The 12,063-nt window shown below is 53.6% G+C and overlaps 1 gene segment (V, D, J or C); it reads right to left on the bottom strand.

The window, feature by feature from the left end:
* Positions 1 to 7,073: 7,073 nt before the first annotated feature.
* LOC309831005 (putative non-functional immunoglobulin lambda variable 5-48) lies at positions 7,074 to 9,647 on the bottom strand. The segment is given in 3 exons: positions 9,602 to 9,647; positions 9,165 to 9,485; positions 7,074 to 7,159 (listed from the first exon to the last, which is right to left on the bottom strand).
* Positions 9,648 to 12,063: the final 2,416 nt, after the last annotated feature.

Raw genomic sequence — 12,063 nt, 5'->3', positions numbered from 1 at the left:
GGGCTAATGCCCTCAAGACTGTGTGACCCACCCTGGAGGGGGTAGTTTTATAGGGAGGAGTTTTATAGTGTTCAAGGATCAGGGCATAATCAGCTCGTGGACAATTCTCGGACAGGTTGGCATCAAGGTGACGTTTCAAGCATCATCAACCTTCTGGTTCCAACCGGTCTAGGGTCTATGTGCTTGTGGTCAGCAGTTTTCATCTGGTGGGGCTCTGCTTCCTGTACAAACAACTTAGGAATGTGTGTCAGGCCTCTATCTACCTTCATCTTTCAGGGAACTGGGATTTCGGTGATTCTGCAGGAACTGGGAGTTTGGTGATTCTGCGATGTGGCAGAATTATAGTCTAAATTGATCCCAGTTCCCCAGCCCAACAGCTATTCTTTGTCTCTCCATCTTCATGTTTCCCAATCATTCACTCCTGAGTCAGCATTTTACTTCAAAAGACGTGGACACAGGGGCTTGTACACGGTTTCAGTCTCAGGACTAACCTGGAATCAGATCAGCCAACAAGAGCACCTGAGGACCTGAAGGATGCCTGTGGTGGAGAAATAGACAGTGAAAGAGGGGTCCGTGTCAGACCTGGTGTATGAGACTGGTCCCCACCTCTGTCTATGGGCAGAGGGAGCGGGGAAAGGAAGTCAGCCTCTCAAGATTGGATAGTTCAGCCAACCAAACATGCAGGTGGCAAATCAGCACAGGAAAGGAGGCTCAGCATCGTTTCTCATTAGGGAATGTGTATTACAACAACAATGAAATGCCCCTACGTATCTATTGGTGTGGCTAAAATGAAATTCTAGTAAGTGAAAAAAATACCCGACGGGTAATTTCCCATGGTGATGTTGGTATGAAAATAAACAAATACTGAATCCATTTCCCTCCATGGGTCGTACATCTACACTGGTGAATTGTTTGAAACAAAATGGGAGTCAGAATGTGAAACTGCAGTAACACAGATTGAAAGATGCACGTTCAGTGAGCATCTTTTTGACAGTTGGCTAGAGCCACGCTGTGGGTCACTGCATCATGACGTTTATATACTGATTATTGAAGGAAAATCACTTCAAAAAGGGTGAAATGGCCACGCAAACTCTCTCACCTTTAAATTCAACACAAGGGAAGATTCTGGAATTACTAAGCTGGAAAACTTTTAAAAGGAGTGTAACATTTCAAGCACATTTTATGGTACCGAGAAATTTTATAAAACTTTATTCTTCTCCCGTTCTAAGGTTTTTGGCACAGTTTATTTTGAAATTAACATCATGATTCAGAAAGCTCTCATAAGGGACAAGGAGACTTATTTTGGGATCCATAGTGATACAATGTCCAAAAAAAGCCTCTTAAAATTCCTTCTACTATTTCTTTACAAGAAATACATACATTTCCAACTGGGGTGAACCATCAGAATTCTGTTACCAACATGGATACTTTGCTGGACTCTGAAAAAATGAAGGAATACAACACTTAAAAAAATGTCTGAGTGCCCGTCTACAGAGGTCCCAAGGCTACATCCATGTTTGACCCATTGATGCCATTTTGTTTTCAAAGCCACACATTCACACCACGCAGTCTCTACATTCAGGTTCATTGCTGGTTCCTGCCGCGCTGACACTGATCTCTGGTGAAATCTCACTCTTGCAGTAGAGACATGTAAACGCCTTATGTTTGCAGTTGGCCTTCTCATTTGGAGGCTGAAAGCACAGCCTGGGGGCCAGGATGAGCACGGGGTTACTCTCTGTCTCTCTCTGTCTCTGTCTCTGTCTCTCTGTCTCTCTCTCTCTACACACACACACACGCACACACACACACACACACACACACGCACATCTTTCCTAGGAAATGTGTGGTACCATGGATTGCCCTCGGGATGGGTTTCACCTTCTGTTCCATTGCTCTTTACTATTGGAAACATGTCCTGAATTCTGCATGTAAGTGACTGTCATTTTTCAATGATCAGTTTTGGTATAAATTTTAGTATGTTCGTTTAAACTTTCTAGAGTTGTCACAGACATTTTCCATAGACAGTAGAGAGTTCTAGTGTGGCACCGGTCTACATCAGAAATGTTCTGTTGATCTTATCAGTAAAGCTATTAACTACCTCAATAAACGTGTCAAAGCTTGGAAACGAGGGGCCCAGGGTTTTTGTCCCATTCGCCATCTGTCTCTGTCACGGTGCTCAGCACCACTTGTATACACTTGACAGTAAGAGTCAGCCTCGTCCTCGGGCTGCAGCCCAGAGATGAGCAGGAGCCCTGCGTTGGCCGAGGCATCTTTGGACCCAGAGAAGCATCTGGGGACCCTGGTGCTTATCAGAGTCTGACTTGAACCTCAGGAGGTACCGGGGAGAGCTCCCTGGCTTCTGCTGGTACCAGAATATGTGGTAGCCGCCAACAATGTACCCACTGCTCAGGGTGCAGGTGAGGCTGGCTGATGCTCCCAGAGATGCAGAGAGGGAGGGCAGCTGAGTCAGCACAGGCTGGGAGAGGCACCCTGCAGACACAGACACATCAGATGAGGAGAAGGGACAGGAGGCAGCTACTCGGCGACCTGAGCCAGAAGGAATTCCTCAGGCTGGGATGGGCCCTGGTCTCTGAGGCCTGTCTTACCTGTGCAGAGAGAGGGGAGCATGAGGAGGGCAGGAGTCCAGGCCATGGTGATCACAGCCACTGCTCACGACACAGAGCTGGGGCTGGGCTGCCCCACTCCTCTCTTATGCCTCCCCACTGGCGCCACAGAGGAGGGGCTGTCACGCAAATGTGTCCCCACCCACTGCCTCTCCCCCATGACACCTGACAGGTCTGGGGCCCTTGGACCCAGGGAACCTGCCTGATGCACTAGTTTCCCCCATGAGTCGGGGCGGGGAGGAGGCAGCTTCCAGGACCACACACGGGCCACGTGCAGGGGACTCGGCCAGGCCCAGAGAGGACACAGCTGCCCCCTCCCCAAAGGAAGCAGAGGGCCCTGCCCTGGGCCTCCGGCAGAGGAGGTCTGCCCAGCTGGGCGCCCCTGTCCTGCCCAATCCACCAGAGATGGCCGCACAGCGCCCCCTGCTGGTCCCAGGGCCAACCTCTCCTCCTCTCGCTCTGGTCCACAATCTCACGGTCACCTGTGTCCCTGACCCCTGCGTTTCCCACACGTGACTCCTCCCTACGGGGCACGAGGCAGGTGTGGTCCTGGTGTAGCCTCACTGATTCGGGTCCCTGCTCTGCGGGCGGCGGTCTAGCGGGAGGCACACGCGACATCCTGATCCAGGAGGGCGTGGGAACAGCTGCGGAGCTGAGGACCGGACTCAGGGAACAGGGAGCACAGCGGATCTGCCCACGCGGGGGCTCAGAGGAGGCGGGCTGGCCCTGGTGCTGTGAGCAGGAGCTCCAGGGGACAAGGACGCTCACAGAGGAGGACCCAGAAGGAGGGGACGCTGGTCCTTCCAGAGCAAGTCAGGGAGGAGACTGCACACACCCTGGGGCGCAGGGCTGGGGATGGAGCAGGGCCTGGGCACCCATCAGGGACCCCCTCGGGCCGTCCTGCCACCTCCCCGTGTGCTGGGAGATCTTCGATCCCGGCGGTGCTGGTCCTCAGTGGGGCCAGATAGAGACCGAGCTCTGAGTAAAACTCTAGGACAGAACTTGGGACAGAGAGACCCAGCCAGGGGACATTTGGGGAGACTGGACGAACAGGACACAGAGGAAACAGGAAGGGGTGACATGGCACGTGGCCTGAGGAGGGACACAGGGTGGTGACCAGCTGACCCCAGGCCGTGGGACAGAAACGGGTGGTCCAGATGTCAGGTGGATGCCCGACTGACACAGGTGAGGGCAGCTGCAAGGGCAGGGGTTGGGACTGGGGGGTGGGTGTGTGCACATTTGTCACATAGAGACCCATGGTAGGAAAGCCTGGAAACATGTTAGTAAAACTCAGGACAAGGGACTCATGTCCTCCGCTAGAGGAAGGACACAGGGGCTGTAAGTCACCACCCGATGGGGGACTTAGCTGCATCATTCATTCATCCAGCCAGCCAGCCATTCATTCTCTAGAGGATATTTAAGGACTGTCTCCCACGTACCAGACACAGGGGGAGGATGGGGATCGAGGACAGGGGCCGGGTCCCTGGAGCGGGGGAGCCAGGCCAGCAGGGGTGAAGGTGATCCCGGAGGACACTCTAGGGTCTGAACCCCGGGTCCCCGCAAAGACCCTGAGATGTCAGAGTGTTAAGGAAGCACAGGTCAGAGACTCCAAGATCTCCCAACGTTCATGACGCCTAGAGTACATCACCCCACAGGACAGGCCACATCCCCGAGTGTCCGCGGACATATGATGGGGTTGCTTTGAACGCGCAGATCAACTGGGCAGGATTGATCGACACCTTCACAGTAAGAAGTCATCCAATCTATGAACACGGGTCTCCTTTCCCTTATCTTCATCTGCTTTAATTTTTCTCTGCAAAAAGAAAAATTGCAAGGGCCCCAGACCCTGTCAGGGGTCATGGGGGAGAGGCAGTGGGTGGGGACACATTTGCGTGACAGCCCCTCCTCTGTGGCGCCAGTGGGGAGGCATAAGAGAGGAGTGGGGCAGCCCAGCCCCAGCTCTGTGTCGTGAGCAGCGGCTGTGAGCACCATGGCCTGGACCCCTGCTCTTCTCATGCTCCTCTCTCTGCACAGGTAAGACAGGCCTCAGAGACCAGGGCCCTTCCCAGCCTGAGGAACTCCTTCTGGCTCAGTTTGTAAGCTTCTCACCTACTCGGCTAATCCTAGTCCTAAGTATTTTATTCTTTTTGATGCCCTCATGAATGGCATTTTTAAAAATATCCTTTTGCTTCTTCATTTTTAGTAACTAGAAAACCAAGAAATTTTTGTAGGTCATTACTCCTCATAACACTGTGGAAGATCCTAGTTAGAGCCTGGTATGGGGTTGTGATAAGAGTTGTTTTTCCTGTTTGTAAGGCAGGTAACAAGCAATGGAGCAGGTGGGAATATTGAGGTGGGGTCTGCCGTCCGTAGACAGTAAGATGAGCCACACAAAAGGGCGGCCCTGGTGTGACCATCTAAGGAACTGAAATGGCCCAGCGCTGCTTCCACTAATTATGGGGGAAAGGAAAAGCATAAAACACTTTTTCTTTTCAGTTTGAGAAAAACATCATTAATGTATCAAGAACTTATGTAGGGATTTGTGAAACATACATGGTAAGAGCACCCACTGTCCTCTGATTGGGCCTGATGATGATAATTTGTGGAAACGCCACAAATCAGGAGCAGCCAATGTGACTTTTAGCTCCATTATTATTCAGCACCGTTCAGCAAGTGTTAGACACCGCAATTAAACAGGAAGAATCAATGGTTGGATCACTGAGGGGCATGGAGAGGTAGTTGTTCCAAAAGACCCAAATGTGTGATGCACCTTAGATGCTCCGGTGTCAGTGCAAAAGTGTCCGAAGAAATCTCCCCTGTGAGCAAAGCACAGCCGTTCATCCTGAGGGCTGATGAGAGGGGGTCATAGCCCTAGAAACTCCTGGGAATTGGCAGATGACCCCAATGATGGAGGCTCAGGGTTCCCGAGTCAGAGTTCAGGTCGGAGATGACCTCCACCGACCCCCCACCTCAGCCCCTGAGCTTCAGGGCAAAGAATGCTGCATCCCCAGCGATGGGCACATGGCCTTTCTGTTTCCTTTGAGACCCCTCCTAGGAATGGGCTGCTGAAGGGGCTTTGAGGACCGAGGGGAAAGAGGAGGCTCCACACCCCAGCAGGCCCCCAGGGATGAACGTGGACCCAGGGCGGCAGCAGAAGCAGCAACAGAAGCTCCAGCCAGAGCCTGAGCAGGAAGCTGCTGGTGGCCCCACCTCCCGCAGATGAGAAAAGAGTCCTGGTCTCGGTTACTGCTCACCTGGAGCTCTGGGTGAGCCTGAGAGGCTGTCACAGGAAAGGCGGGAGAAGCAGGCTGGTATCAGCTCAGCCCAGTGATGGCTAAGGAGGCCAAATGCCAGACTTGGGACCAGGGAACTGATCAGGGACCACTGTCTGTCCCCCACTAGCATCAGAGATGAGGAGCTTGGGGCCCAATCCTGGGAGCTGCTGGTCCCAGGATACGTACTGGACAGTCTGATGTGTCCTGATTCAGACACAGCTGGACTCTGGCCCCTGGTTCTGACCTAACCCATCATGGACTCTGTCGCCAGGGCACCTTACCCTGGCATCCAGGGATTCTGCTCAATTTGAGAAAAATTGGACAGTTTTGCTGCCTAGGAAAAGCCTGGGCGGCAGAGGGGGCAGGGTACAGAATTAAGATGTAAACAGATTTTCTGGACCAAGTTCCCTGGTGTGGGTCTCAGACCCCAGTTTTAGGCCAAACAAACAACGGAAGCAGCTGACTTGGTAGAGGATGGTTCTGCCCCGGGAGCCCCAGTGCTGGGGGGACAGCAGGTTTTTGTCTCACTTCCCCCCTGGCTTGCACACTGTGTGACCATCCAGGCTGTCATCATAAGACTGGCAGTAATAATCAGCCTCGTCCTCAGCCTGGAGCCCAGTGATGGTCAGGGAGCCCGAGTTGCCAGACTTGGAGCCAGAGAAGCGATCAGGGATCCCTGAGGGTCGTTTATTGTCATCATAAATCAAGGTTTTGGGGGCCGAGCCTGGGAGTTGTTGGTACCAGCTCACATAATTGCTCCCGATGTTGCTGCTGCTTCCAGTGCAAGAGATGGTGACCCTCTGGCCCAGGGCCCCAGACACAGAGCGCGGCTGAGTCAGCACAGCCTGGGCCCAGGATCCTGCAAGTGGAAGAGACAGAGATGGTGATTCTGGGGTCCAGACACAAGAGCAGGAAGCAGGGCCCATGGTCTTCCCGGGGTCCCTTCCCCTGTCCCCGCATCCAGTCACCTGTGCAGTGAGCGACCAGGGTGAGGAGCAGAGGGGACCAGGCCATGGTGGACATGGTAACGGGGTCCTGCCTTCTGTGTCCCCACAGCTGAAGCAGAGCGTCCCCAAGTCTCTCCTTCCCCTCTTCATACTCTGAGAGAGGGAGTGTCCATTCATGCAAATGACACCCCCCCCACCAGCTCTCTGGTCCCTCCCTGGGCCCTGGGTCAGGTCCCCGTGCTGAGTGTGGCCAGGGGGTGGGCAGGGGCGGGGCTGGGTGGGGCCCAGGGGTGGGAGGTCACAGCAGGCAGCCCTGAGCAGAGACCACCAGGCAGTGCTGGGGGGCTGGTCCCAGCTCTCAGACCCTCAGGAATGGCCCCCGCGCGCCCCTTGGTGTCCAGGCCCTGAAACACACACCGTGTGCCCTGGTGACCAGAGCCCCTCAGGGTCAGCTCCTGCCCCCTGCTCTGTGCACTGTCCCCACCTTAGGGCCATTCCAGGTGCCCCTTCAGTGTCCCCCGTGACCTCAGAGCCATCTGTGGGCTCCCCTCAGACCCCTCAGGGTGAGTCTGTCCACAGCGCCCTTGGCTGCCCAGGGGTCAGGATTGAGGGGGCGTCTGTGACCCAAATTCCTCTTAGATCAGGATCAAGTGAGAGCAGTGCTGGCCCCGTGGAGGCCCATCCCCTTCTGTGCAGGACAGCAGGTCCCCTCCTCTGTGTGACTTGTCCCTGGTGGCCAGAGCCCCCCTTCCTCTGTGTGTCCCCTCAGCCCTGAGGAGGAGGGAGCTCCTCTCTGTGGAGGGGGTGAGGGTGTGGGGAGAGCCTAAACGCCTCATTCTTTATTGTGTGTGAAGCTCTCCACACACGAGACCCACCGTCCCCCGTGTCGTGTCTTACGAAGTGACTTCCTCCTGGGAATCTCTCTTGCAGGCACACGTCACAGGCTGCAGTGAACAGGGCCTAGTGATGTTCTTGGCAGTTTTTATTGAGACTCTGAAGGGCTTTGAGCAGCATCTGTTCCCAGGGAGCCTGATACGTGGGGCTGTTAGGATCAACAGAGCCCCAATAGTGGGTTTGAAAAGACATAGTTAGGGGAGTGTTTGGTTGGAAGAGAACAGCCTGACTGAAGTTTGCCCAGCACTGCGTGTGTGTGTTACACAGATGGTGTGTGACTGTGAGATTTTCAATTTACCAAAATGCGTTGCCAAAATGTAAGGTCATTACTTAAAATTAGTGCAAGATTTTTTTTTTTTTTTTTTTTGCTGTACGTGGGCCTCTCACTGCTGTGGTCTCTCCCATTGCGGAGCACAGGCTCCGGACGTGCAGGCTCAGCGGCCATGGCTCACGGGCCTAGCCGCTCCGCGGCATGTGGGACCGGGGCATGAACCCGTGTCCCCTCAATCGGCAGGTGGACTCAACCACTGCACCACCAGGGAAGCCCTAGTGCATGAATTTAACTGAAGGAAAACCTGTGTTCTATTTTAATTTTGCATTGACAAGTGTAACATTTCTGAAATACTATATTTATCTTTGTAAATACTGTATTTTTATCAAGGACATTTTAATAAAATGACACAACAGGTATCCTATGAAATTTTATTTATTATCAAGTGAAAAAGGAGTCTGAGTGAGGCAGGGCCAGAACCAACCTCTCTCTGCCACTCATAACATCTCCACTGGAAGATTTTTTTTTTTTTTTTTTTTTTTTGGCTGCATTGGGTCTTCGTTGTTGGGTCTTCGTTGCTGCGCGTGGGCTTTCTCTAGTTGTGGCAAGCGGGGGCTACTCTTCATTGCGGTGCACGGGCTTCTCATTGCGGTGGCTTCTCTTGTTGCGGAGCATGGGCTCTAGGCACGTGGGCCTCAGTAGTTGTGGCCCGTGGGCTCAGTAGTTGTGGCTCACAGGCTCTAAAGCACAGGCTCAATAGTTGTGGCACACGGGCTTAGTTGCTCCATGGCATGTGGGATCTACCAAGAACAGGGCTCAAACCCGTGTCCCCTGCATTGGCAGGCAGATTCTCAACCACTGCACCACCAGGGAAGTCCCCACTTGGAGATTTTTATCTCTGAGCATGGAAGTTTTGTCTGTGAAAACATGAGCCGGCTGAGGTATCAGAGCAATGGGTCAGTCTCAGATTTGAGGGGAGGAAGAGCATATGACAGGGTCAGATTTGTCATTCTCAGGATATTCAGAAGTGACAACAGAAGGTCACCCTGAGTTAGACGTGGTCCAGGCAGAGCAGCAGTGACTGTCTCAGGGGGAGGGCACAGGGGAGCTTTTAGTCTCACTTCCCTGTGGGTCTGGAGCACAGTGTAAGTACCAGTGTTGCCGTGAACTGTAGCACAGTAATAGTCAGCCTCGTCCTCGGGCTGCAGCGCAGAGACGAGCAGGAGCCCTGAGTTGGCCGAGGCATCTTTGGATCCAGAGAAGCAGCTGGGGACCCCAGAGCCCTGGTGCTTATCAGAGTCTGACTTGAACCTCAGGAGGTACCGGGGAGAGCTCCCTGGCTTCTGCTGGTACCAGACTATGTGGTAGTCGCCAACAATGTACCCACTGCTCAGGGTGCAGGTGAGTCTGGCTGATGCTCCAGGAGATGCAGAGAGGGAGGGAGGCTGAGTCAGCACAGGCTGGGAGAGGCACCCTGCAGACACAGACACATCAGATGAGGAGAAGGGACAGGAGGCAGCTACTTGGGGACCTGAGCCAGAAGGAATTCCTCAGGCTGGGATGGGCCCTGGTCTCTGAGGCCTATCTTACCTGTGCAGAGAGAGAGGAACACGAGCAGGAGAGGAGTCCAGGCCATGGTGCTCACAGCCCCCCGGTCCCCACAGTGGGGCTGGGCTGCCCCAGGCCTCCTTTTCTCCCCTAGCCTCTGCCAGAGGAGGGGCTCCCATGCAAATGGGTGTCTACCCAGGGCCCACCCAGCCCCTCCCTGAGCCCTGGTGCTGGAGCTCAGCTCACAGCCCAGACTCAAGGGGATGGAGGGCAGCTTCCCCCTTGGGACCCCCTGAGAGGAAGCACCTGCTGAGACCACGCAGGTCCCTGCTCAGGGGCCTCTGCCAGCCAGAGAGGACACACTGCTGAGTCCTCAACAGGGAGCACAGGCCCCGCCCCCAGGCCCAGCTCCTGGAGTGAAAGGTCCTCCCTGAGCTGTGAGGGACCCCAGGGCAGTCCCACAGTGCCGCCAGCTGTAACATGTGGAAAATGGAAAAAATAACACATAACTGGTAGGAAAGAAGAGATTAAAATGCATGCTTTTCAATGAAGATACAACATTGGCTCTATTTGAGAAAATACGTAAATGCACTACTTTCCAAAGTAAAAAAATTATTATTGAATTTCTGCTGAAAGATATGATATATACATTTTATTGGGAATAGCTAAGAAATCTTCAGCAATCATATGGTTCCAATAGATTTGCATTGTGTATTTATTACAAAACATTGAAAAAGATGTAAAATTTCTTAGTTCTTTTGAGATAGCAGTTAAAACAGTTATACATACAGCACATAAATTGAACACCAAAGAGGAACACTGACAAACCACTATCAATGAATATCGATCCAAATGTTCCAAAAAAAATGTCAACGAAGAAATATTTATACTGGTTTAGTAAATCGATACTGAATCTAAAAGTCATTTTTTCAAATATACAACTTGTGTTTTATATTAAGACATTAAAAAATAAATTTAACACCAATAATAGCAAATCCACATAAAATAGAATCAAACAACACATTTGTAATATGCTAATACACACTCTTCACACATGCTTAAGTGCACACAGGTTACCCTATGGGGCCTCTGCCCCCCACGCTTGTCTCACCGTCGGCACAGACGCTCCCAGGAGCCCCGCTCCTCCTTGGAGACACCTTCTGACTCCTCACCTTCTAACAGCCCCTCCCTGACCCAGACGTGGCAAAGACTCCACAGAGGACTCGGAGGAGGTGACCCGAATCTGAACCCTGTGGTCAGGGAGGCCACCAGGAGCTCCTGGGTGACCGGGCCTCACAGGAAGGAGGGTCCCACATCAGGGAGGACAGTTTGCCCAGCGCTCTGGAGCCCTGAGTCGTTTCCCCGCTGTCTGGCCCAGCCCCCTCTCTGGGACTCTGCACTGCGCCCCCTGCTGGCCACAGGCACCTCCTCCAGCCACTGGGATGTCCCAGCCCCCTTGCAGAGTGTCCCATTGTACAGCAGGCTTTGCTGATGTTACTCCCAGGAGAGTCGGGTGACGGGGCCTTTCCAGGTCCACCCTGGAGACAGGAATACTCTCACCCTGGGACTCTCGTCTCCATGGAAACTGACCATATTTCCAAAATGTGCATCTCTGTGAACTGTAGCCCCACAGCCCAGCCCTGCCTGCTGTGCAAACATGGCACGTGTGTATGAAAGGACAGTGACAGGGAGCAGCAGGCCACACACATGGTGACGTGTCCTGTGTGCAGGTTGGGTTGTGCTCAGGGGTGGGGACAAAGGAGCCTGAACAAAGCTGTAATGGGTCAGCAGGAATGTGAGGGAGGAGTCAGGTGATCCCCCTGCAGAGACAGGCAGAGCCCTCGGGCCAGAGGGCATGTGCCAAGGTCAGAAGAAGGGAGAGGGTGGCTCCTGGTGAGGCTGGTGAACGCTCACTCGAGGTCAGGGAAGTGGACCCTCTGAGCTTGTGACTCCAGCTCCTTCAAATGGAACAGAAAGAAAAGTCAGGGAAAAGATTATTCCCTTAATTAAACCCTGAAATCCTGTTTTTGCTAAGTCTTAGTGCATGTGAAGATGCATATGTTTATACAGCCTCAGCTCCATTCACTGACATTATTACTTTTAATAACCGGCATCGCACCCATCAGTGTCCGTGGGAACCCAGCCCGGTCTTGTCCGGGGACAGTAACTGGTACTCTGTGAGCCCCACGTGCCCGGTGAAGCCGGGAGCTCAGGGCTCGGGGCTCACCACCCACCTGGCAGGAAGCACCGGGTGAGGAGCCGGCCTGCCGTCCCAGGCTGAGCAGGAATAATCAGCCTCGGCCTCGGCCTGGAGCCCAGAGATGCTCAGGGAGGCCCCGCCGCCTGACCTGGAGCCCAAGAACCTCTCTGAGACCCTGGGCGCCGGTTGTGACTCCTGCGGGTCAGGACTTTGGGGACCCAGCCAGGTTGTTGCTGCACAAGCTGCCCCCTCGCTGCCAACGTTGTTGCTGTTTCCAGGGCAGGAGAGTGTGGCCATCTGTCCC

The sequence above is a fragment of the Grampus griseus genome, assembly GCF_964374135.1.
Source record: "Grampus griseus genome assembly, chromosome: 12".
Classification (NCBI taxonomy): Eukaryota; Metazoa; Chordata; class Mammalia; order Artiodactyla; family Delphinidae; genus Grampus; species Grampus griseus.
The sequence above is the reverse complement of the archived record's forward strand: the minus strand, read 5'-3'. Positions and strand labels throughout refer to the sequence as shown.